General features: G+C 37.4%; 1 protein-coding gene and 1 non-coding gene across 7 annotated transcripts in view; one reads left to right on the top strand and one right to left on the bottom strand.

The window, feature by feature from the left end:
* The window catches only part of COBLL1 (cordon-bleu WH2 repeat protein like 1), a 159,770-nt gene that overhangs the window by 83,492 nt on the left and 48,309 nt on the right, over nt 1-27,969 (bottom strand). Inside the window, exon 1 of one of the 6 annotated variants that reach the window (XM_024735918.1) lies at nt 9,522-9,540. The exons of the other annotated variants lie outside the window; for them this stretch is intronic. The gene's annotated coding sequence lies outside the window, so the exon portion shown is untranslated. Of the gene's footprint in view, nt 1-9,521; nt 9,541-27,969 lie in introns of those variants that run through there. 6 annotated transcript variants of the gene reach the window in all.
* LOC112393661 (small nucleolar RNA SNORA42/SNORA80 family) lies at nt 23,048-23,180 on the top strand. The gene has a single exon (XR_003001975.1). It is a non-coding gene; the product is annotated as a small nucleolar RNA SNORA42/SNORA80 family (small nucleolar RNA).

Raw genomic sequence — 27,969 nt, 5'->3', positions numbered from 1 at the left:
CTTGTTAGGCCCCTTTCACCTTTCCTCAGGGAGAATGATTCACAGTTTCCCACTGTCTTCCATCCATCTTATTACCAGGAGAAATGTAGCAATATAACAGAATAAATCAAGTCTTAGAACACCTAAGGCTGCTAATTTCTGAAAGACTGCTGATTTCTATTTTAAACAGTTGCTACAGGCTCCTAAATGCTAGCTTACTTGCTCTCAGCTCTGTGGAAAATTAATTCTTTTGGATGAAGAATTAGTCATTTTCTGATTATGCTCAAATAGTTCAACTGTTTAATAATTATCAAACATAATAATTAGCAAAATCTAGAATGTGGATAGTCTACAATCCAGTTTCTCTAACAAACTGAAAATTTGGGGAAAAAGATGGGGGCGGGGGTAAGAACTGATATAGAATGAGAGATTTAAGTGACAAAACCACCAAAGTAATGCGTGAAACTCAATCCAATTTGGACAAAGAGACTTAGAGAAATTTAAATAAAAACTGGGTGTTGGATGACATGCAAAAGGAACTATTAATTTTGTTAGGTACAATAATAGCACAGAAGATATATTTAAAAACAAAAGTCCTTATTACTTCTTCCACTCTCCTATTCCTAGTAAGTGCTTCAGGTATGCAAAGATCATCATTTTTCTTTCTAATATCTTTGCCCTCACTCTAACCCATCTCAAGCCCTAGGCAATCACTAATCAACTTTCTGTCTCTATATAGTTGCCTTTTTGGATACTTCATATAAATGGAATCATACAATATGTGTCCTTTTGTGTCTGACTTCTTTCACTGACTATAATTCTTTTCAGGTTCATTCATGTTGTACCATGTATCTGTACTTTGTTACTTCTTGTTACCCAACAGAATTCCATTGTATGAATATACAACATTTTACTTCTCCATTCACCAATTGATGGACATTGGGTTGTTTCTACTTTTTGGCTATTGTAAATAATGCTGCTATGAACATTTACAGGCAAGTCTATACACACCCCTTCTTGGTACATCATTCATGTGAAGACTTCACAACAAAACCAATATAGCCTCTCCCTAGTACTCAGTGTAATAATTCCTCCCAATTCCCACCAGGCACAAGAAAATAGTTTAAAGCCATGATTCCTCAAAGTTATTTGAAGTCACTGGCATTTAAAATGATCACATATTCAGGAAAGACCAATAGATATTCAAGAATTATAAGCCACATGTAGACTGTACCAAACAGAGCTTCAGACACAAACTGATTATCCAAGAAACATTTTGATTATAATTAAAACAGCTCAAGGACCATAAGATTCTGCTTTTCCATTAAGCCATTCTTCTTTCAACTACAGATCAATGGGTTAGTATAAATATTAAATATACAATAAATATAATGAATAATATAATTAAATATATTTAAGACAAGATACAAAGTAACAATCATTGAATAGACTAACATATCTAACAAAGGAAGAGGTAGTTGGTGTAATGGAAACACAGCATAACTGCATTTAACTTATATACTAGCTTCCTACCTAAACCCAGAAAAGATAAGATTCCCCCATAAGTATTGCTTATACAACAAAGTGTAGTTCCAAACTGTACTTTTAAACTCACATAAAACTGCATAAATGTATTCTGTATTTTTCTTATATATTTAAAATTTTCACTTGGAGAAAAAAAATCTATCGAGTTTTTAAATATATAAATAGAATAGATATTAATGTTATCTTACAGAAAACAGTTTGAGAATAGAGATTTAGGAAAATGATAAAAAAGGAATGCAAATATAACAAAAATCCTTTAACATTTCTAATCAGTAGGTTACTTTAAAAAACCACTTAAAGTGGGAAATCAAAGTTCAAGTAAACCTTAGTCATTTTAACTTAAAATACACAGATAAATTATTCATTGATGGAGAGTGAAATGTTTGTATTTGCAGCTGTGCCCACTGACTAAATTTTCACCTTGTACTTCTTGTATAATTAGCACATAAAGGCTTGCCTTCCGCTTCTAACTTTTTTAAGTAAGCCAAGGATTTCAAGACACCTGCAAGCAATTCGAATGCAAATTCCTTGATTTTAGCATTTTATTTCATTCTTTCAGTTGTCTCATTCACATATAATTCAATAGTACCTTTTTTTTGGAGGGACAGGGTAGCTGGCTCACCAGATTCTTTCTGAAGTATTTAACTTCGCTTTTATAGGACAACTCTCTTAATGAATTCAAATCATGTGATTATTTAGGTTAATTACATTATTACAATAAGTAACTGGAAAAACAGGCCTTAACAGGTTAGGAAACAGTCAAAACAAGTTTTTGATAAAATAGAACAAGAGGCATGTACAGGCAATCTAGAAAGTAGCTTACTGCTTTGGGGGTTCATTGTGCCAGGACAGCCATTCGGCATGTTTTACTAAGGGAATGGAAATCTTACCTGACCCAGTGACTGAGCTGACTAAAATTTAAGAGCTTCTACAGTATTACTAGACATAAGATTCCTGGAAAACTCTGATCCATTCAGTGACAAATCTTTTAAGAAACTGCGACCCAAAACTCAATTTAGTTAGTTCATCCAAACACCTGCAGTCCAAGCAAAAATCACACCAGCTGTCTCTTAATTTCCGCTGAATTTTATAAGACAGATAGTAAAAAATTAGAACACTATGGGTCAGATCAAACATGTCAGAAATGGTACTAATTTTTCTCTCAATAGAATAATAATCTAAACAGTAGTGAGATATAAATACATAAGTATAACTCTCCAGAAACTATAATTTTTAACCTTCTGTAGAAATAATCCCTTTTATCCAAGGAAGAATTACCTAAAACAATTTATTTCTCTTTCCACCCCTGCTTTCTTATTGAAGTATAGTTGACCCACAGTGCTTCAGGTGTACAGCAAAGTGACTCAGCCATACACACCACACACAGGTTATTCTTCAGATTCCCCTCCACTACAGGCCACCACAAGACACTGAATATTGTTCTCTGTGCTACACAGCAGGTCCCTGCAGTCCATCTATTTTATACAGAGCAGTATGTATCTGTTAAGCCCAAATTCCCAATTTATCCCTCCCCCAGAAACAATTCATTCCTATTAATTAAATGCTTTCATGACTATTTTCAATCTCCAAGTAAATAATTTAGTAAAGGGAAGTAAAAAATCTATTAAAAATCTTATTTGTGCCATCATAACTAAAAAATCATAACGAAACTGAAAACCAAATAATATTTATTGACAAAGAATATTGACAGAGATAAAAATCTCTGTGAAAGACCTGGCCTTTCTATTTCCTTAATTATCTTTAGGTATTTCTTTATTTATTGCAAGCACATAATGGTATACTAAGCAAAGAGATTCCAGTTTACATACTCTATACTTTTCATACAATGACAATAATGTTCCAATGGCTTACTTTAAATGGTCACAATTCTGACTAGTGATTAGTTCAGATTAGTGAATTCTGATTAGTGAATGAAAGCTCACTGAGTCCAGGCACTTTTACTCTCTGGTTTAGTGCTATATCCTGAAGGATCTAGAATATTTTGGGCACAAAGAAGGTGCTTAATAAAATATTGTTGAATGAATGAATTCTCTCTTTCAGATAGATACACACACACACACACATAGAGTCAGGTCCTCAAATGTTTTCCCAATTAAAAAAAAAAAAAACCTTATTTCTTAGAAACACACTGGGATAGGGCATTTGATATATTTGGTATGAAATGACAGTTTCCTTTCACCATTTGACCCTGATTCTCAGAAAACAAGGAAAACTTGTACAAGGAGTAAATTATTCCCAATCGCACTAAAATCTGATTGTCTTTAAAGCAATGTATAAAAATAATCAAACTGGGCTTCCCTGGTGGCGCAGTGGTTGAGAGTCCGCCTGCCGATGCAGGGGACACAGGTTCATGCCCCAGTTCGGGAAGATCGCACATGCCGCGGAGCGGCTGGGCCTGTGAGCCATGGCCGCTGAGCCTGCGCGTCCGGAGCCTGTGCTCCACAACGGGAGAGGCCACGACAGTGAGAGGCCCACGTACCGCAAACAAAAAAAATCAAACAACCACTAGGATTCCTAACATCTATAGCCCTTTAAAACAGTTTTCTCTTCCTCCTCCCGTCTAACATAAAGTCATTTACCTTTTACTAATATTTTCTTACATTGTTAGTCAACTCTTCCAAAGAAATTATTTTATATATATTCTCCTGCAATCATCAGCAAGTAAGAATGTACTTTATATTTCTGTTTGTGAAAAAGGTGAAATTATAAATTAAAATGAGCTCCCTTAATGGAGTAATCATACAGAGTTAAAGGTTATGATACATGAGAAAGAACTCTGCACCAGGAGGTAAAGAAACACTAGTTTCCCACACACACACTCCCATACAACAAGCATTTATTCAGCACCTACACTAACTTTGGGTACAGAAAATAAAAATCAGTTCCTGTACTCAAAAACTTAATAGTTTATTATTGTCCCATTTTACTCAACTACACACAAAAAGTCCCAAATGTTACCTTGATCTTCCTTTCTCTTTAGGTGTCTTTAGTTTGATCAATCAGTGAGCACTGGTAAAGCACCCATTAATAACATCAACAGTGCAATGTATTAAGATACAATGGGCGGGAAGCTATGTGTGCATTACGGTTAATTCTTAACAACAACCTTGCGAGTAGCTGTTATCTGTATTTTACAACATAAGGAACAAATCCCCAAGAGGAGAATTAACTTGTCCTCAGTCACAGTGAGTGAACTGCCCATCTAGGTTTTAACCCAGGGTAGTTCATTTCCAAGCCCATCTCCTTTCTCCCGTGCCATTCTGTTGCTCAGTCTCCTACTGTGTGCATCCAGCTCTGATGAAACAACAATCGGAGATCTTAAAGTTCTATTTGGAGTGACAGATTGGAAAGAAAAAAACCAACATTGTGTGAACTTATCCAATAAATACAATTTATTATTACTTTCTTGGGGACAACATCTGAAAGAAGCACTGACTCACCTGAAGAAAACCATGAGACGTGTATGCTAAAGACTAATTCATCAGAACCATGCCTTTGTGCTGTATAAAACCACAGTCCTTTCAAATAAAGGAAATCATCCACATTCTAAAAAGTAAATTTTGTGTCATCTGCCTGATTTAAGCAACCCAGAATACTATTCCAGGCCCTCCCAACTACCATATGTTTCATTTCCACAGAAAGGTAGCTAATGTAGTGTAGAAATACTGTAAAATCCATTGCAACTCTTCCTCCTGAGAAACAACAGAAGGAAATGACAAAGAAATATACAGTAGTCTCATTTATATAAACTTTCCCTGAGGAAATAGGTGGAACTAGAAACAAAGGCATATATAACATGCCAAGTACTGGTGGTCAATACAGCACAAAGTCTTAGCAAACATTTTGTTCAAAAATAGCTCTTAGAATATCAAAGCCATTAACAACTTTTTTTTAACACAAGAATTCTGGTATAATAGGTGTGGTCCTGTTATTATAAATGCCAAGATAAAAGAGCTAAAATAATAACAACACATTCACTTTTTGATCCTAAAATAAAAACTAATTGGATATATTTATTGCAGTGATCTCACAAAAAGACAATTATATTCTCCTTTTTGTCCCCCAAATTTCTTAAGCACCATTGCCATGTTATTTTTACATTTAGGAAAACTATAAAAGTAAAAAAAAAAATAAAAACTAGAAAAGATAAAGAATGTTATTTATATTTTATCTCAAAAGCAAAACTACATTCTTTTTCTATTTCTCTTTGATAGACTATTGCATATTTTCATGAATTAGATGAGATCTCTTTTAATGTATTGATAGCTGCCCTTCAAGAAATGACAGGTAACTTTGACCAACAATTTTTTCCAATTCACTATGAAAACTGGTAAATCATCTTTATGTGATTCCACAAGAGTAATTCTCAAACAAAAAACCCAAGAAACCCTCAATCAAATGTAACCAGTCATCAATTTAATACTCCATCCAATTTTTTTGTTTGTTTAAACAACAGTTTTACATTGTTTTCCAAAGAGTTTCTCTTTGGGGGGAAAAAAAAGAGCTTCGGTAGGTACATTTTTTACAAAGTGAAAACTGTTAACAAACAAGTTACCTTGACAAATAGAATTACCAAGGACTTTCCATATGACTTCAGAGTTCAATGACATAATTGACAATAGGCTCAAGTTCAAAAAAAAAAGGAAAGGGGGGAAACAGAGTCATTACCAGGGACAGCACTGTGGGAAGACTGAAACTGTGGGGTTTAGAAAAAATGAGTTTCTAGTTGTACATCTCCATATATATATATAGACTAACCACTGCAATCTGTCTCTGTACAAATAAATCTCCTCTTTCTTTTGACAAGGTTAATGAGTGATAAGAAGGCATCCACACAATCCATTTAAAGTCATAACTATATAACTCCAAGATTCTGCAGAAAATACCCAAATTTAATTCTAAAGATTAATGCATAATCATTTCAAACATGAACATGGAATATAATTATGCTCTTAATGTTGAATGTATAATGACTTTGTGTTAAATAATTCTATTACTCACCTTAGTTTTTCCTATTCCATCTGATTCAGTAATTTGCTTTCTAAAGAACATATGCTTAGTGGGAGTAAACAAGACACTGGAGAAGTACATTCTCCTCTTCCTTATTAATGGCATCATTAAATCTGCTTATTTATAGACTCTACTATCTGACCTCATGGACTACATGGATAAATGGATTTGTTTAGTTTTTAATCCTCAGTGTGTGTTTAGCAGCAATTAACCAGAGGGAGATAATAACAATAACAAGGGAGATAAAATATGATATTGCATTTTATGTTATTTTGACTTATGTGAACCTTAGGTATGATAAGGTTTCTTTGTGAGTGAAACTGGAAAAATATAAATCTCATGTATTTATTTCCATGGGAAAACTAAATGTGAATTATCCAAGTCAGATTTCTACAAGGTATTTAGAAACATAGCCCTTGTTTAAAAAATATATATATATATATATATATAAAACCACTTTGATTCTATCAAATTATTTTCCAGATTTAAGATATATTTTATAATAGCAAGTTGATTTATAATTTGAAACATGTAAAATCTTTCCTAGATACAAATAATTCTTACTTTTTCTCTACTCTCTAAGGTTTTTATAATCTTATCATTTCTAAGAAGACTTCTTTAAATACTAAACATCTATGTTATAAGTAATACTTTTATGCACTGTTGGTGGAAAGGTAAATTGGTGCAGCCACTATGGAAAACAGTATGGATCTTCCTCAGAAAATTCAAAATAGAACTACCATATGATCTAGCATACCACTTCTGGGTATATATCCAAAGGAAATAAAAAGAGGATATCAAAGAAATATCTGCACTTGCATGTTCCTTTAAACATTATTCACAATAGCTAAGATATGGAAACAACCTAAATGTCTATCAATGGATGAATGGATAAAGATGTGACACAGATATATATAGATAGATTTATAGATATAACCTATTTTATATATATAACAGAATACAATTCAGCTAGGAGAAAAAGGGAAATCCTGTCATTTGTGGCTACATGACTGGACCTTGAGGGCATTATGCTAAGTGAAATAAATCAGACAGAGAAAGACAAATACTGTATGATACCATTTACATGTGGAATCTAAAACAGCTGAACTCAGAGAAACAGACACTAAATGGTGTTAACCATGGCTAAGGAGTAGAGAAAATAGGAGATGTTGGTCAAAGAGTACAAACTTCCAGTTATAAGATGAATAAATTCTGGAAATCTAATGTACAACATGGTGACTATAGCCAATAATAATCTATTACATACTTGAAAAGTTTTAAGAGAGTAGATCTTAAATGTTCTCACCATAAAGAAAAGAAATGGTAATTATGTGATGGGATGGAGGTGTTAGTTAAAGCTGCGGTGGTAATCATTTTGCAATAAATAAGTGTATCAAATCAACATGCTGTACGCCTTAAACTTACACAATGTTCTATGTCAATTATATCTCAATAAAGGTGGAAAAAAATAGTTTCCACCACAAGACAACGCTAGCTCACATTTTTCTTCATCTTATTATTTTTTTAAGTCACCAAATCTCCACAGATATTCTACCCCCAAATTCTAGCATACACAAAAAGACTCATTTTCACATTTCATCTAAGATTATATAATGCCAGGCATCTATTTAAGGGATGAGGTTAGTATGGCCTTTATTTTATTTTTATTTCTTTAACATCTTTATTGGGGTTAGTATGGCCTTTAAAAAGAGAATAAATATTTTCAAAGGAAAATATTAGACCATTTTTAAAAGCAGATGATTAGAAAATGTGAAATTATTTTAAAAGTTTTACAAATCGGGCTTCCCTGGTGGCGCAGTGGTTGAGAGTCCGCCTGCCGATGCAGGGGACACGGGTTCGTGCCCCGGTCTGGGAAGATCCCACATGCCACGGAGCGGCTGGGCCCATGAGCCATGGCCGCTGAGCCTGCACGTCCGGAGCCTGTGCTCCGCAACGGGAGAGGCCACGACAGTGAGAGTCCCGCATACCACAAAAAAAAAAAAAAAAGTTTTACAAATCATATTTTCACATTTTTACAAAAGAAGTACGGTACTCTAAGTGAAGTGATGAGTCAAGCCGTGTTCTTTGGTTAGTTAAGCAAGCAAGGTTATATGTAATCAAGGACCAGCTAAGTTAGAATTTCCACTAGCAACTTTCTTATTCACATTACATGCTGACAGAGTTAATATTACATTCAGGGTCTGCTCTAAGAGTAATGTGTTAACCATTGGAATTTTTGCGTGGTTTTTTTTTTTTTAATTCAGGTAAATTTTACTAAATGCTGTTTTTACTCACTACCTAAAGGGGTGTTGATACAGAGAGGTCCCATGCCAGGACGGTATAAGGGAAAGAGCCCAAATCTAGGAATCAAAATGCTTCATTCTAGTTTGAATTTCTCTGTTAAGTAACTTCACACCTCAGAAATCTCAGCTTGCTTGTTTACTGATGTTGAATGAAGAAAACATCCAAAGTCTGCTTTACAGGGTTCTTGTAAGTATTAAAAAAGAAAGTGATTAGTACTTTGTAAAAGTGAAAACCCTAGATAAGTATAATTATCATACTGCTTACTGAAATGTTCATGATAATTTGAAGAAATTTTACCACATCTTAAAGCTTGAAAGTTATCAAGAACAGAAATGAACAGCAGTAATTAATTTTATATATACATGGAGTTTAATGAATTATTATATTAAAATTTTTTTTCTTCTCAAACAATCGTAAGTCACATCATTGCCCATACATTTAAGTGTGTCAAGGAAAATAAATCAGGTAATTTACTCTCCAAAACACCAATTCAAAAGCCCATAAAATCTTCAGCCTTTTCTATAAAAATTCTGATGGTTCTCACACACGTTAAAAATTTTTGAGTAATAATAGTTCAAAGGAAAATATTAGACCATATTTAAAAGCAGATGATTAGAAAATGTGAAATTATTATAAAAGTTTTACAAATCATATATACTTACAATTCTTTCAGAAAGTCTCTATGAAACAGTACTGCTCCTTTGACTATTTACACTTCGAGAATGTTAAACCGACTTTCCTGTCCTGTTACTGACTCTTCTGTTTATCATGTGTGTAAGTGCCAGGCACTCCTTACCTCTGGCAAATATGTAAAAGAAGGAATTCACTGGTCTTACAAAATCATTCCGGGAATGATCGTGTAACATTTTCACAGGTCCTTTTTCTGAAGAGAATGTGTTTTGCACGGTAGTTTTAAAAGTAACTCCTTACTAAGCAATTTTAAAACCGGAGAACTCAACGTTTTTGTCTCCTTTATAAAGTTATAAATGCTTGCAGATTCTCAACACAGGCAATTTTTTAAAAAAATTAAGCAACATCTTACTAGATAATTTAATCATTAGATGGTAGTGTTAAGAAACACATCCATAGAATAGTAAAGAAAAAATTACTTGTAGATAGTGTGAAGAAAGCTGGGTATATAAAAATCAGATTCAGAGAAAAGATCATTTAATTTTGTAAAAAGGAAAAAGAAACAGGTAAATTCCCTGCAGATGCTCCAATTGGTTCAAGACAAGCACCATTTTCTACATGGAAACCCCGATACAGTCAATGGAAGCTGATACTTAAGTTACACGGCTTCACCCCACTAACCCAAAACAATATGAGCCCTGATGTGAATCAAGTGTAATCTGAAAGGGTAAGTTTTATAGTCAGTCCTTTTTTAAATCAAAGTTCATCTTTGCAACAATTCAGATTTTTCTAGGATATTCAAAATCAAATACAGATTATTCAAATAAAAACAAAAGAAACTTTGATCCAAAATTACATGTCCCATTATTTTCACTAATAGAAGCATTAGTTCTTCTTCCATATGTGCAATACTGAATCTCACGCAGCTGTAGCCTAAAATAAAACTGAGAACTTCCACTGGGAAGTTCTGGGACTTCCTTTCGGGTTTTGATGAGACTCAGTGTTCTCTTATAGCACTCTAGATATTTTTCGCCAACATCCCTCGCCACAACAAAACCTCTTTAAAAGAGTAACTATAGTTTCCATCTCTATTTCTTACCTTGTATCCACTCAGAAGTCCACACCCATCTGGCTGCCACCCCCTAACCCCACTAAGATAAGGCTGTCCTATGCTTTTATTATCACGAGTGATGCTCGCTATTTTGGTGGATATTGAAGAAGAGGTCTCTTCTCCATTCTTATCTCCCTTGACTCCTTTGTAGTATTCTAAACATCTGATACTGTCAATCCTGAAATCTTTGCCTGGAAGCAGATTCCTACGTATCATACATTCCAGTTCGCCAAGACAGTCCCGATTTGCCTTTGTTGTCCCAGCTTCAGTATTTAAAATCCAAATCCCACTTCACCCTCCTTTCACTCTCAAAGGTGTCCCCGGCTCCACAATCAATTGCATGGTCACCCTACCTGGGTACTGCTACCCATTTTCTTTACATCTCCCAGTCGCTATCTAACTAGACATCCTAAACTTGACAATGCCAAAAGTGAAATCTTTGTCTCTCCTCCCTGAGTCTTTGCCATCTCAATAAACAGCCCACTCAAGCCAAAAACCTAAGGATTAAACTCGAGTCCTCTCTTTCCCTCATTGCCCACATTTAGTCTGAAATAGATGCTGCATCCATATACTCAATCTCCACTACAACCATCCCAGGTCCACCCACCACCCCCTCCCACCGGCAACGCCACTACAGTCTCCCTGCCTCTGCGTTCACACCGCAATCCAATCTCTTCCAAAAACTTCCACAGTGATCATTTTAAAACATAAACTATCAATTCATTCCCTGTTTTAAATCCTCCAAAGGCTTCCTACGGCTCTAAGGATGAATCCCAAAAGCCTCATCCTTGAATGAAGCCCAACAAGACTGGCCCTCTCAGGCCCTCACAGCGCTTTCATAGCCCCCTGTGCCCCAGCAGGCTTGGTTTTCTTGTAGGCCTATTATCCATAAGCCTTCCCAGTCTTAACAGCCTGGCCTTTGCTGTTCCCAAGACCTGGGATGCTTTTCCCTTTGAACTTTCCTCATCACTGAGATCTCAGCTTGTTGTAGACTTTCAAGTATCTCATCTACAGTAGCAAAGCAGTTGCTATCACATCACCCTATTTTAATTCTCTTCAAAACACATATCACTGTTATTTTTCTTTGTATGTTTTGTTGGTCTGGCTGTCCCCCGCAAAACCAGCTCCCTTCAGAATCTAAATTCTGACAAGAGATACCTTGTCAGTCTTTTCACTGCAGGACATCTCCCAGCCTCCCACAGACACTCAGGCCCAGGCAGGGCTGTGTCCTCAGAGCAGGAGGGTCCCCTGCGAGCACCTCTGCCAACAAAGCCCTTCAGCTCCTGCAACAGAGACCGTACACACCAGGGCTCCTCCATCAGCCACTGTCCCAGTAATTCAGTCTAGGAGGAAAGAAGAAAAGTTTTGGGGATTGAGTTCCACTAGTTTAGATGCAAAACTAAAAGCAAAGTAAGAGATGTGCAGGTGGGAAATGTGGGTCAGGCCTCCATCTGTGGAAAGTTCTCCTGTTGTACTGCTCCTGAGGTGTGAGGCCTGTTGAGAACAAAGCTTGCCTCATGCACTTTTCATATTTTATGGGGTAAAGTTATGATAACTTTTATTCCTTTTTTAGTTTAGGTACATAATTACAGCATCACTCCCCTGTCCTACAATCCAAGCAAAGTGCTACTTTTGCTAAATGTGGGGCAGTCTATCAAGATAGAGCTGACCACCTAGGCTGATTCCCAGCCTAGTCACTAAGTGGCTGTGTGATCCAGGGCAAGTTACTTATCCTCACTCTATCTTAGATCCTCATCTGTGAAATGGGGTGGTAGTAATGTGTACTCAGGGGTAACATAGAGAAAGTCCTCAGCACAGTGCCTGCAGCACTGAAATGGCAAACACTTACTGAGATTTCTAATGCCCCAAAGAGAACATAAGCAGACCTTTGTAGTAAACAATTTAGAAAGTAAGTCTATTCAATTCCCCCTTTAAAAAAGAGGTAAATCAGTTTAAAATTTTTTAATTTATAAGTTAGTAGTCAATTTAAACTTAAAGATACACACACACACACACACACATATATATTATTTTTTTAAGGGATTCTGAGTGAGTCACATGGAAAAGTTTTGAGATTTTTCATGAGGGCTTTTCCTAGACCAACTTTTTTAGTGTGGCTTCCTCTTGGAAAATAATTAATAATTAAACATTAGTTGAAGAATTAAATATTATTTTCCGTGACTGCCAGGATACTGGGTTATGAGCTCTACAAAGACATCATCACCACAAAGTACGGACAGGAGCTGCAGGACTCCTATTTATTTAGCAACCACTCCACTTTTGTGTATTTTCAGCTTTGTGCCTGATTTAGAAACCTAAATACTGTTTGCCCTGGGCGGTGCTGCCAGTGTCTCCGCCAGGCTAAGTGGAAATCTAAAGGCAGGGTAAGCAAAGACATAGTGGAGAGGTTGTGTTTTCAAGAAGATACGTTGTCACCTTGTGAGGTCTCTGGGCAAGGGGTAAATATAATTCCCAGTTAATAATGTGTTCTTCCACTTCGTCAAACTCTAGAACAGACACCCTTTAAGAATACCTTGCCTGTGATGTGCATATTTTCCCCTTGGTGTTTCTCTCATCTTGGGAGAATTTTAAATACACATACGCCCCTCCAGAATTTCGCCAGCGGTGAGTAATGTGTCCTCCTCTGTAATATTCTGAAGTGCACAATGTTGCATTTTAATTGTAAAAGTAATTTTCACGACTTTAGAATCAGAAACATGAAAACAAGATTCAACACCTTATACGTAGATCACAATGAATAATGCATAGAAAATAGCCATTTATCTACTTTGTGTTAAATGATTAGACTTTTTTTTAATCAGAAAGTCTTATTTTTAGGTGCCTCATATCTATATGACAAAAACATCACAATAACGGCCCATGTCCAAAGAAAAAAAGTATGTGGATACTTAAGGAGAGGGGTTGGAACAGTTTTGTGAAAGGGTGCTGAAAATAAAGTTGCTCCTAATGAGTTGTACAAATGTTGGACTAACATTTTAATTTTTAGATAAAGAATGCTTTGGCATCATCACGGGGCTAAGGAGCGGCTCACACCCACTGGACACTTATTGCACGGCAGGCTCTTTGTAGAATGCTCCTCAGGCCCTGTTTCACTCTCCTCACAACAACCCACAAACAGGCACTCTGCCTGTTTGCAAGATACTTAAGGATAAGAACTACTTAGAGAGTCTTGTCAATGAAGTAGTACAACTGAGGGGCAAGATTTGAACCCAAGCAGTCTGACTCTAGACCTACACTCTTGCCCGCTAAACTTAAAGTCAAATTTAATTCCAAATGTGCTCCAAATTAAATCTTCCCACCTGATTTTGTTTCAAAGGGCTTCACTGTGAAAGAGTGTATCTATAAGCACTCTGTGCTCAAAACAGTTTTTTTTTTAGAAGGCATAAAGGAACTACACGCACAGAGAAAACCAATAAAACAGATACTTTTCAACAGATATCAAGAGCATAACTAGGTATTCAAATGTCACTACTGCTTTTTAAGGAAAAAGTAAAAATGTTTTTCTAAATAAATTGATAATATCATGTATTATCAATGCATATAATTTTAAACCTGAACAAACTCATATATTATTTTATAATGGTATTTTTCCTTTAGCCTCAGAGAAGACTATACAGTAGAGAAAAAGGGAATTTTTATCCTTGTAATTTAGGACATTTTTTCATTTAGATGATACTTTTAATTCATCTGTTACTCTGTATTGCCTTTTACTTTTTTTTTTTTTTTTTTTTGCGGAGCACAGGCTCCGGTCACGCAGGCCCAGCGGCCATGGCTCACGGGCCCAGCCACTCCGCGGCATGTGGGATCTTCCCGGACCGGGGCACGAACCCGTGTCCCCTGCATCAGCAGGCAGACTGTCAACCACTGCGCCACCAGGGAAGCCCTGCATTGCCTTTTAGTTTTATGTTTTACAGTTTTAGATTTCCACAGATTACAAAAGTGTGAATAACCTTGATGGCTAGCACAGTTATAGCCGTTCATTCTCAGTATTATAAAAGTTTAAGAAAATGCCTGACCTACTTATTTTCAATTCTGTGAGGTTGTTTTACTCCATTAATAGAATTACTTATGTTTTAATATTAAAGAAAATTTCTAAAGTAGAGCTGCTTATCCTTAAATAAACTCTCTATGATGGTTAATATTTTTTGGGTTTTGGTGTTTTTTGGTTTTGTGGGGTTTTTTGGCTGTGCCGCATGGCTTGTGGGATCTTAGTTCCCCAACCAGGGATCAAACAGGCGCCCTTGGCAATGAAAGTATGGAGTCCTAACCACTGGACCACCAGGGAATTCCCGTTAATGTATTTTTTAAAAAAATACTCACCTGATCAGAAAATCAGTCTAACAAACTGAAAAGTTTTATTATACCACTATATAAACTGAGCAATAAGGATCAAACCAGAGTATTTCCATTATTTTGCAAGCTATGACATCGAAGTATATACATCAAAAACCAAACAGAAAACAGATTAGTGATTGCCGGGAGCTGGGGAGGGAGGATGTGGAGTGACTGCTTAATGGGTATGGGTTTCCTTTTGGGGATGATGATGAATGTTCTGGAACTGGATAGTTATGGTTGCACAACACTGTACATGTATTAAATGCTACTATATTATACACATTAAAATAGTTAAAATGGTAAATTTTATGTTATGTGTATTCTATCACAATTTAAAAAAACCAGCCAGATATTTTAAGACTGCTATTAACATAACAAGTAGATTTCTGATGAAAGATTTACACTTCATAACAGCAATTAGGATATAAAGGTAACATGTCTATTAATATACCACTTAATCATAATGTTTAACAAAAGTTGAACATATTAGAATGTTTGAAATAGTAAGAAAATCTATTGCAAGTATAAGTTTTATCTCCTAGAAAATTATAACTTCCCAAAGAAAGTTATATTTAAAATAAAATGGCTAGGTTTAAAATGTTATCGATAGTTGGGCTTCCCTGGTGGTGCAGTGGTTGAGAATCTGCCTGCCAATGCAGGGGACACGGGTTCGATCCCTGGTCCGGGAAGATCCCACAAGCCACGGAGCAACTAAGCTCGTGCACCACAACTACTGAGCCTGTGCTCTCTAGAACCCGCACTGCGCAACAAGAGAAGCCACCGCAATGAGAAGCCCGCGCACCGCAATGAAGAGTAGCCCCCACTCACCCCAACTAGAGAAAGCCTGCACACAGTAACGAAGACCCAATGCAGCCAAAACTAAAGTAAATAAAATAAATTTATTTTTAAAAAGTTATCAATAGTTCAGTAAATTGTCACTTTCCAACATTTTTTTCTTATATTATACAAAGGTAAGATTAGTATGTGAGTATGACGACTATGTATTTTTGGACTTCCACAGCAATAATCCAACAATAGATGCCAACATTCCACAGGTCTCTCAGAAAGGCAGGGTGCATACCTCTCAGGTTGTGGGCTGTGGCCCTGAAAAAGGCCATCCAGTTAATCAGTGTCAGAAACACGTGCCCTGGCTGGGCTGGCCAGAACCAAACACTAAAATCTCTTCCTCCATCCCAGACATTCCAAGCACATCAAAGATTAAGAGATAATGGCATCAGACATTCTAATCTTGCAGCAAGAGGTAAGAATGAAGTTCAAACCATCAAACACTACTGATGGGAGTGGATATTGTTACACTCTTTCTAGGCGCCAAACTAGGCCATGAAGAAGAGAAGCAGCAGGTCCAAGTGGACCACTGTAACCTTCTCAGGATTCTTTTCTCTCCTCAACTCATGATGGTTTCTCTCATTTCATAGTGCTCACAGCACTGATCTCTAATTTCATTCATATTAATTTTATGGACTGACTAAAATGCTAAAGTTTCATTTATGTGTGTTTTATATTCTCAAATACACTTTAAGACCCTTGAAGAAGGGAGTGCTATCCCCACAGGCACAGATGCAGAAGCCACACCATAAACACTTGACAATACTTATAATCCTAGATTGTCTTACTGTTCTATTTTCAGGTCTGTATTTTGTATCTCTAACTAAATTTTAAGTTCCATTCTTTCAAAATAATTCATAGATATCTCTTTAGTCCTCCCAAGTTCCTTACACACTGCTAAAGCATATAGAAGGTGTCCACATATATAATTATTTTGCATGGCTGCTTCCATGAATTCCTTTGGTGATGTGTGCACATCCATTGTCCAAAGCACTGCTTCTCTCTAAAAGGCCAGTCCTTTTTTTTTTTTTTTTTTGCCAGTTCATCATGCAGCATGCAGGATCTTAGTTCCCTGACCAGGGATGGAACTCATACCCCCTGCAGTAGAAGTGCGGGGTCTTAACCACTGGACCGCCAGGGAAGTCCCTAACAAGCCAGTTCTAATGTTAATCCCTCTGAGAAGACATCCCTAACCCATCCCCCTTCCTCCCAGTGGAACATTCTAGCCCCCTGCCCTGTGTTCACTAAGCACTTAGCAGAGGACATTCACAAGTAATCAGAGTGCAAAAGCTCTATATGATACTTAGGAAGCATTTATCTGTTTCCCTTCCTACACTGTGGATTCCTTTAGGGCAGGAAATTTGTCATTTTCATTTTTCAATTTCATTGGTACCAGAAGGGTCAATAAATGATTTTTAAAATGATGAATATAAAAAGTAAATGGATATAAAAATAAGGGTATTTAGACATTCATGAGAAAACTTCTAGAGACCCTCATGAATGAATTGAAGTAGTCAAAGATTTAGAGTTGGGTTTTTTTGTTTGTGTTTTTGTTTGTTTTGTTTTCTTAAAGGAAAAAGAACAATAGCTCTTTATGATGAAACAGGGAGAGAGCCACAACTTCCAGCAGGGGAAGTTACACCAAACGTTTTCATGTGCGCTAGGAGATCCAAAAGTGAGAGGCAATGCAACTGCTAGTAGTTGCTATGGTAGCAAAAATAAACCTTGTACAGAATTTCCAGTCATCATTTAACTATGCTATCTACTCGCTGGGGTGTTTTCAGTGGTGTTTGAGCCCAAGAAAGGAAAAATAACATCTGAGGCTTATTCTCCAGGAAGAAAATAGGAAGCTGATATATGGACAACAGCTGAGGTCTTCCTCAATTAAAACATAGCTACAGGGGCTTCCCTGGTGGCGCAGTGGTTGAGAGTTCGCCTGCCGATGCAAGGGACACGGGTTCGTGTCCCGATCCGGGAAGATCCCACATGCCATGGAGCGGCTGGGCCCGTGAGCCATGGCCGCTGAGCCTGTGCGTCCGGAGCCTGTGCTCCGCAACGGGAGAGGCCGCGGCGGTGAGAGGCCCATGTACCGCAAAATAATAATAATAATAATAAATAAATAAAAACATAGCTAGAGGAAATCCTAACCCCCTCTCCCCAAAAGGCGGACTTTTTACACCAGCCATGTATAAAATAGGAAGCTAATGGTAATAAAGGGACTGAATGAAGCAGTGACATTTAAAAGATAATACATCTAACTTTTCAGATGAATATTATGTCTTAAGTTCAATTTACAGTTTTTCTAAGTATAAAAATAATTCTAGTTAACAAAGTTGTCCTTGCTGCATGGAGAAATAAATCAAGAGTATTTGAACACATGGGCTTCCCTGGTGGTGCAGTGGTTAAGAATCCACCTACCAATGCAGGGAGCACGGGTTTGAGCCGCGGTCCGGGAAGATACTACATGCCGCGGAGCAACTAAGCCGCTGTGCCACAACTACTGAGCCTGCGCTCTACAGCCCGTGAGCCACAGCTACTGAGCCCGAGTGCCACAACTACTGAAGCCCGTGCGCCTAGAGCCTGTGCTCCGCAACAAGAGAAGCCACCCAATGAGAAGACCACGCACCGCAACAAAGAGTAGCTCCCACTCGCCGCAACTAGAAAAAGCCCGCGCGCAGCAACAAAGACCCAAGGCAACCAAAAATAAAAATAAATAAATAAATTAAAAAAAAAAAAACTTTCCCTAGACCCATATGAGGCTTCTGGAGAAAGTAAACCCCACAAAATTGTTCTATTATTGATTTCAGATGTTCCTCTCTTATGATTTAGTCTTAATTTCTGTAACAAAATCTGAAATAAACTATTAGAATTTGAAAGTGTAAGAAGCCCTTTCATTATAGGGAATAAAAATAACAGCCACCATAATAGACTCTTGTCAGTTGCTTCCTCAATATCTATTTCATACTTCTTGTACAGTTTAGCAGTTCTGGTGACTAGCGGGTGGTGATTTCCATAAGCTAGCCACATAAGTGGGCCCTAATGGCCTAAAAGAAGCGGCAAAAATCTCACAACCTTACTACTGTGATTGACAATAATTCAAGCCCAAACCAACTGGAGGCTGGCATTACTCTGGTCATAGGAATTGCTATGAAGACCATGGCTTAAAGCTGACCCATAGTGAAGCCCAGGAGTCTTTTTTGACAATCAGGGGAAGAGAGACTTTCCTCCCCAAGAAAGATTGATGTGCAGATGTGACATTTGGAACTACTGCATCTATTGAACTATCATGCATCAGAAGGCCTGGATTCAAATCAACTTGGCATCTTCTTCTTCTTCTTTTTTTCTTTTTTTTTTAAATGTAGAAAAAGATAACAGTAACTTCCATGGAGGTTCAGAAAATTACATGAGATATATGCAGAGAATCTGCCACCAGGTTATCCAGGCCCACTTTCTCCCTCCAGTAGCACCCACTAGCTGGAGGACTGAAAAGAGGGATATTATAATTTCGGCTGATTCAGGTTTACGGTTGGTGGCATGTTGAGCCAAAGTTTGTCTAGGGAGAAAAGAAAACTTGAAACTGAGTTGGCTATTGAAGGCAGTTTAAATGACTGACCTGGGAGGTTAGACAGAACAAAGAAATAAATGCATAAGAAGCCAGATAACTAAAAACATATAAGAAGAGATGTAAAGAGTAGTAGAATGGCTTTAGTAGGAAAGAGAGGAGGATAAGACTCTGTAGAGGACTTCCCTGGTGGCGCAGTGGTTAAGAATCCGCCTGCCGGGCTTCCCTGGTGGTGCAGTGGTTGAGAGTCCACCTGCTGATGCAGGGGATGCGGGTTCGTGCCCCGGAGCGGCTGGGCCTGTGAGCCATGGCCACGAAGTCTGCGTGTCCAGAGCCTGTGCTCTGCAGCGGGAGAGGCCACGACAGTGAGGGGCCCACGTACCTCCAAAAAAAAAAAAAAAAAAAAAGAATCTGCCTGCCAATGCAGGGGACACGGGTTCGAGCCCTGGTCCAGGAAGATCCCACATGCCACGGAGCAACTAAGCCCGTGCGCCACAGCTACCAAGCCTGCGAGCCACAACTACTGAGCCTGCGAGCCACAACTACTGAAGCCCACGCACCTAGAGTCCGTGCTCCACAACAACAGAGAAGCCACTGCAGTGAGAGGCCCACACACCACAATAAAGGGTAGCCCCCGCTCACAACTAGAGAAAGCTCGTGCGCAGCAATGAAGACCCAATGCAGCCAAAAATAAATAAACAAATGAATAAAAATTTAAAAAGAATCTGTAGAGTGAGTGAAATTTCTGACTTTATCATTTCAGAGGTATGCTAATTCCAGTAGCAACAAGGGAGATAGTTGGCAGGACCACAAGAGAGGGGGCTTTTGTTTTTGTTTTTAAAATTTAAAAAAACACACACACAAAACATTAAGATAGGGTACTGGATGAGTCAAATACTCCATCTTAATAGAGATCATGATGACAGTTTAGAGCGACTGAGAAAAAACGGCAGGGGAAGGGCAGCTATTTTTCTGTTAACTTATAAACTGGTATCTTATTATTTTACTAAGCATAAAAACTTTTAAGAAGATAAGTAAAGAAAAAAGATGGAAAGACTACACAAGGAACTCCAGAAAAGAAAACATGGTTTACATGGCCAAGAGTGTTTGGCCAGACAGTATCAATCTCCAAAGTAGTGAGAATTGGTATCAATCTCTAAGGCAGTAAGATTCTTGATTTTTTACATCCCCTCTGGCAAGAGTATAGAATATAAAGCAAAAACAGGGCACAGGGAAAAGCTAGTATTGGTATTACCTCTGTGCTTAGGAGAATGACTCTCTTTCAAAGGAAACACAATGTTCTTGAAGGGCATGAATAACATGGACAAGCAGAGGGAGGTGTGTAACGTGTTTATCCCTGAGTAGAGAGGTTCAGAGGGTACAGCTGAATACTTAGCCAATCCCTTAATTCTCAAAAGTCTCTATATTTTTAGCATTGTATTATTTCTATTCAGATTTCAGAATAGGTGAGAAGATTAATTTAATTACTACTTAAATACCTACCTGAAAACCTATAATCAGCAAGCCTATTTCTCACATCAAAATCTAGATTGTAATTGCAGATATTCTCTCTGCAATTACCCCTTTTACAGGACGTTTTCCAAAATAAGTAATAATTGAGTGTAACTGGATAATGCTCAGCTAAGATTACTACTTACTTTCCTGCCCTTAAGTTGATGGACGTTTTATACATATTGGGCCAATTACATAACCATGAACACTTCCAAAACAGCCAGCTGGTTTTTTTAGCTTACCAGTTGTGCTTTTTTTCTTTTTTTTCTTATACTCAAATGCATTGAGAGGAAACAGATGAAGGCGATAAAAATACAAATATCAAGATAAAAATATGAATACAAATTCTCTATAATTAAACATGAACCAAAGACTCCTTCCTCAATTTTTTCTCTTAGCTTAGAAACTGGTATCTTATATTTGCTCACTAAGCATAAAAACTTTTAAGAAGATCAGTAAATAAAAAACTGGAAAGACTACACAAGGACCTCCAGAAAAGGAAACATGGTTTACATAACACAGCAACGGTCACTGAGGGAAAGTTTTGGGGGACACTACTTCTCTCTAGAAGCCAATTCAGCTTTTGACAGTTTTAGGCACCTGAACTAAAAACAATGCCAAAAGACACAATTTTAGCTTAGAAATAACTTCCTTCCTTTCCACACTTTTGCATAACTTGAACTATTGCCTTATAATGTGCTCTCCAAAAGATAACTCCCATCAGAAATCTCCAGGAAAATCCACATCTAAATTACTTTCCATCCAGAAATAAGGTATATATAAATACATAAGTTTATATTGTACACACACACTTTATTCTCTGCAGCTTACCTTTGAAAAAGTACTCTGCTGAATACTCTCCCAGAGTTATATCACTAACTACTTTTTTCTGGTACTTTGGGATTAAGAACTAGAGTTTAGCTCCAGCATCCCTTGCTCCATTTGCTATAATATCCAACCTCCTAAAAATGTTTTTAAAAAAAGTATAACTGCACATATTAATCAAATATTTATTTTAAAAGTATTTATTCACCTGAATGAAGGTGGTCAAAAGGTACAAACTTCCAGTTATACGATAAAAAAGTACTAGGGATGTGATGTACAGTATAATCAGTATAATTAAGACTGCTCTATGTTATATATGAAAGTTGAGATCAAATCCCAAGTGTTCTCACCACAAGGAAAAAACTGTTTTTTAAATGAGATTACTGGATGCTCACTAAACTTACGGTGGTCATCATTTCGTGATGTATGTAAGTCAAATCATTACGCTGTACACCTTAAACTTATAAAGTGCTATATGTCAACTGTATCTCAATAAAACTGGAAGCAAAAAAAAGGAACACTCATCCTAACAGCAAACAGATTATATCTAGAAGCTGCTAACGTATCATGATGGCAGTTTCTCAGAAATTAAATTACTGTTAGAAGAAAATATCTTGTCAACTATATATATACTCCCTCAAAACACTGGAAAGATTGGAAAATCTTCCACAGGACATAGGACCAGAAAGGCCCAAGGTGATATTTTAATGAGGGTCAGAGGTGAGGAAGGTCAGGAAATGTGGTCATGGAAAACAAAGCCAGGTCTCCTCCATCGCCATGATTCTTTTTTAATGGTACTAATGGTAGGATGGATATAGTGGACTGGAGCTCAATGTCCATACCAATGTCCTTCCTGTGTACCTTCCTTTATGACAGAGGCCAAAACCCTACACGTTTCTTTTTCCAGGCTCCCTTGCGACCACGGGTCTACAAATTAGATATGCAGGCACGAGATTAGGAAGAAGAAAGTGAGCTAAGCAAGGTTGTGAGACGCTGGGTTTTGCTGCCACAGCACTCCTTTGTCCAGTAACTAATCTCATGGGTATAAAAAAACAAAGCATGGATGGGACACTTTTTTTTTTCTTTCTGCATCACAGCGATACTCTAAGGGCAGCTTCTCCACCTTCCTGACTGTAGTAGAAGCAGCAGTGCCCCTGCCAGGCCAGATAAAAGGCATTAACACACCTAAAGGCCTAGCCTAGGTCCTGCTGCTCTTAACTGCCAACACTTTTATCAATATCATTCCCTTCTCTTCTATTTAAAACTGCTAGGTTTTCTTTTATGTTCTGAAACTGAAAACTGATACTACACATTTGTATTAAGATATTTAAAAAGATAAGTGCTATGCATGGGTTTGGATTTATGGCAGGCCCATCCCCCTGGGCCTCACACAGTGTCCCATGCTGGAGCAAAACTGGCTCGGAACCATTGCCCGGCTTCTGCCTGTAGGCTGCAGGCACTGAAGCGGGTTGCACAGTGGGGACAAAATATATATAAGTGCTCAATTATTTTATTTTTTTAATCCAAATCCTCCTTTGATAAACGCATAAGAGAGGCTGTCTTAAGTAAGGAGTAGAACCACTTCCCAAACCAATTTCCCATTTGCTCCTGAAAGAAGAGTTAGGGTCTTGGTTATCTCATAACTAAAAATGGTCAGCTTTTTACAAAGCATCATGACTAAGAAACATATAACACAAGTTAATACCTAGGGCCGAATTCCGGCTCCTTTACTCACTATGTGACCTTGGGCCTCAGTTTCCTCAACGTTCAAATAGCTCAGTACCAACCACACAGAAACACTGCTAAACACTATGTATTAAAATTGCATATGTAAAGTACCTTAACAAGCACTAGATGCCATAAGGGGGGGGGAAATTCCCTTTTCAAGTCACTTAAAAGTTCTTTTGGCTCAATAAGACTTCTAGGAATACTTAAAGTTTTGAAACATCCTTTTTTTTTTTTACTAATGCTGTGTATATGGAGAGAACACTTTTAAGCACATACTCTTTATCTGTGAAGATCCTACCCTTCAAAAACTCCTGCCCGAAAATCAGTATGGGGAAGATTAAGTGACCTACTGCTGCCCCACCCCAGGGTTAATCCCTTCCATGGCCTACAATACTCCAGACCTCTCCTTGGAGTGGACGTTCCATGGGAAGACACACCCTGTAGTTCCCACCCATAAACATTCTTACCACGAAACTCCACTGAATTTCCAATCAGGGATCACTACTCAGCCTAGGGTAAAAAGAATCACCAACTTTATCTTGTGCCCCTTAATTCCAAAAGCAGTCCAGAGATAATATGCTCCTAGACGCGCCCCCCACCCCAGCAGCAAAGGGCAGAAACTCTTAAATTTACCCTTGTGAGCCAGACCTACCCCCAAGTAGATTATGATTCAGGTCTCTGAAATACCCAGTATATCCCTTTCTGGGGTGACTCGCACACTATTTATATTGTAGAAATAAACAGAAAATTTTTTTCAGCTGGAACAAAACCCTGCTACATGATAGTGGTTTATAAAAGAAAGGTTTTGGCCTTTTCTTCAAAATATAAAACTAAGAAAGAAGGGATTTATACCATCTTAGATTTCCAGCACTATCAAAACTGAATCTTTTACAAATGTGATATATTTTAGCTAACAAGACTTAATTTCAAGTATTTTTGCGTAATTTTGACATACATTTTATTTTGCCAGAAAATTCTAGAGGAAAACAAATGAGAGACTTTTATGATAATGTTTGACCCTAATTAATTCTTTGTTTTTGCATGGATCCTTATGACTCAAATCACTAGTGACCAGGAAACATGCTGTACTTTGACAGATTTTTGTTTTTATAGCTTCCATGTTAAGTTCTACGTGAAATTCCCTTCCAATATTAATGGGTGTACATGTGATGAGAAATAAAAAGGAAAAAAGAATCCTAGTATTTCATAGAATAAGAAAGACATTTGTACGAGAAACCATTCAGCAATTCAAAACCAAGTACAGTGCCTATTTATAGCAGGCTGAGGTTAGTACCATTTTACTCATCAGAAAAATCAATAAGACCGTAAGTATTTTCCTTTATAAAGCACGAAGTATGAACATCATTAGGGTCATTCATTATAAAGGCAGTTTTCAATTACAAATTAAAGATTTGTGTGTGTGTGTGTTTTAAAATTCATATTATGAAAAGTTTTACATGATAGTTAAACAACTTTTACATAAGTTATTTAATTACTCAATCATAGGCCCCCCAAATCATATGGTTTTCTATTTATAATCACCAGGCCACATATACTTAGAAGAGGAAGAATGAATTTGAAGGAAGTAACAGCAGAACTCTTTGTTAAGCAAAAGAATTGTCTGCCTTTTTAATGTGCCAACTGCTTAAAAGGAAAAATCCAAACCTCAAAACTGAAGTTGAGCCACAGCCTTCTCATCTGTATCCTGGCCATAGTGGTACCTAAATCATTCCATAGATGTAAGATAAAAGAAAATTGCACTCATCTAAATGCTACGTATGAAGAGTAGAAGGAATGTCTTCGAGTTTGAGAGGCATCTTACACCTGGGGGCAGTCCTGGTAAGGATTTTCAGAAGTATACAGATACAAGTTCATTTAAGGTGATTTGGGGGAGGGCATGGGGTGAGGTGGGTAGGGAAGACAAAAATCAGGTGAGGGAAATGCAGACGTCCTTAAAAATCGTACAATGCCATACTTAGAATTCTGACATTTCAGTGACCCTTTACTTCAGGCACAGTGATGATCCAGCAAACTTCATACCATTTGGCAAATTCCATTGTTGAGTCAGGGGTACACCCCTGAACAATGCAGTCAGAGACGAAGGGAGGAGAAAGAATAGGACTAAGTGGGGCTCAGTACATACACGGCACAGGTACTTAAACTCCCCAGGAATCACAAGGGAACTTCATCTCCCTACACAAAGTGTGATGGTTCAAATACATCCCCTTGCACCCCACCCCTTTCTCCACCCTCCCTGCCTTGGGTTGCTCTAGTGTTTTCTTCTTAAGTCAATACCATTTATACATAAAAGCAAAAGACATTGTTAAACTCACAAATCCTTTCCCCACCCAACGAGTACTAGTATTTAAGACCCGGTATTGTTCAGAAAAGCCAAGGATATGAATTTTTGAGCCTCCTAAGTCAATGCCAACAGCAAGAGCCAATACAAACAAAAGTGAATTGTGAGAAATACTTATCACAGTTACCAGTCTTCACTAAGCCCACTTCCTTCTAGGACTCTTCTCATCTTCATCTCTAGGGAAAAGTTGCTTCCACATATCAAGTAATCAAATATGTTTATTTTGAAAGGGAAACTACCCTAGATGCTTCTTTTAAAGTTACTCCTTTATAACAGCATGCTAAAAGGAGAACTTTAATTTTTTTTTAAAGTGACACAGTACTTTGAAGCACTCACAAGGCTAAAAGGATACACACCGAAAAGTCTTCAACAGAAGAGGAATATTATGCATATTATACACATACACAGATAGAAAAAGCATATTTTTTACTTCTGATAAAAATATGCAATTCCCTCAGGGTTTAGCAAATTAAAGTGAATTGAATGCCACTTAAATTTCTTCATGGTATTTTACTACTCATCATTTCCATTGACTCATTGTATTTTATTAAACTTACCATGCAAATACCTTCCAAACCCTTCTTGTACCTGGAGTGGATAAATTGCCCAATTACCACCTCCCAGTTAAATTAACTCTCTCTAGGTCTGCGCTCTAAGAAAATTGAGCCTGAGCTTGTGCCTCCTGATGTGACATGTTATGAAATATATGATGCCATCTACAGTATATTCTAGTCAAACACCATTTAACTTCAGTCCATGTTGCCTAGATCTAACTGTCCCATATAGAGGGATTTAAGAACAAGCTAACACCACCACAAGGAAACAACAGAAAAATCCAGAAAACGCAATATTTTGTAGGACAAATGGCCTGGTCCTTTCAAAAGTCAACGTCATGACTTTAGAAGTTTACAGGACATAACCAGATGCACAGCAAAGCCCCAGAGTAGATCCTAATTAGAACAAAGTACCTATAAATGTGTTAGAGGCAACTGAGCCAATGTGAGAATGGACTGGGTAATACATAAAATGAAAATGTATTGACATGGAAATGTGAAGAGCATTAACAGGAAAAAAAAAAAAAAAAGCAGTTGATAAACCAGCATGAACAGCATTTCATTTGGGTAAAAACAAAAGTGTATGGGCATGAACAGATTTTGAATTCTACACCTTGAAGGGTAAATAATCTCTGGGTAAGAGAATGTCACTTTACCTTACTTTTGCTTATTAATATCTTCTAGCTTTCTAGAATGGATATTTCTAATAAAGTAATAGTAACATAAACTTATTATAATTAATAAAAACCTTAAAAAGAGGTTGGGTTTCTGCCCAGGTAACCAATCTCATAAAATTTTATGGTGTGTGATGACAGATGGAGTTGCTGGCCTTCCAAAAAGAAGAGAAGGTGTTTAGTTAATAAAACTGTCTGACGGAAAAAAAATTAATTGAAATCCTTTCACATCTAGAATTGCCCATAAACGTTCTAAAAGTCAATGCTATTCACAAGGCTAGAAGGAAAATGAGGCATTGCTTCTAGGAATTTTGCTGATGTCATCAGTCACAGGTAAAATATCAATGTAACTGAAAGTCCTTTCATGTGCAGGCATTACCAAGCTAGGCAATGCTGGGTCCCTGCTGGCTGAAATCTGCCAGGCAAGCTGGGAGAGGGGGTGATAAGGGGTATCAGAGGGGGAAAGATGGACCCGCAAACTTCTACCCTTTAACTACAGCCCGAAACACCCTCGACAAACAAGACAACCACGATTAACTTGAGACCAGCTGATGCAAACTCAACAGCTTCCAGAAGATTTAAGGGATGTTATGATCAAAGTTCAGCAAGTCTTTCATATACCATTGGTATGATTTCAGTTGTCATAAGTTTTATAATTCATTCCTTCAGAAGACAGAAAATTGCATGCAAGGCCAAATGAGTACCCAAGTTCACATTCTGCATAATTTCTAGATTTGATATGTTGGCATAATCCCTCACAACAGATGCTGTGTCAGTTAACAGTTTACTGTCTCTCAGTTCCAAATGCTTCAATGTACGCCTTGAGCTAAACAACGGAATTCCTTTACTCATCCCTCCTTTAAAGTAGGCATGATGTTAAGCTTTCGTATGGAGGGCACTGGGACATTGAAGAGGAAAGGACTTCCTGGAATTCCTGGCCTGGGCTGGGGTTA

The sequence above is a fragment of the Neophocaena asiaeorientalis genome, unplaced genomic scaffold, assembly GCF_003031525.2.
Source record: "Neophocaena asiaeorientalis asiaeorientalis breed wild unplaced genomic scaffold, Neophocaena_asiaeorientalis_V1.1 scaffold72, whole genome shotgun sequence".
NCBI lineage: Eukaryota > Metazoa > Chordata > Mammalia > Artiodactyla > Phocoenidae > Neophocaena > Neophocaena asiaeorientalis.
Note: the sequence above shows the minus strand (reverse complement) of the source record. Positions and strands in the feature narration are given on the sequence as shown.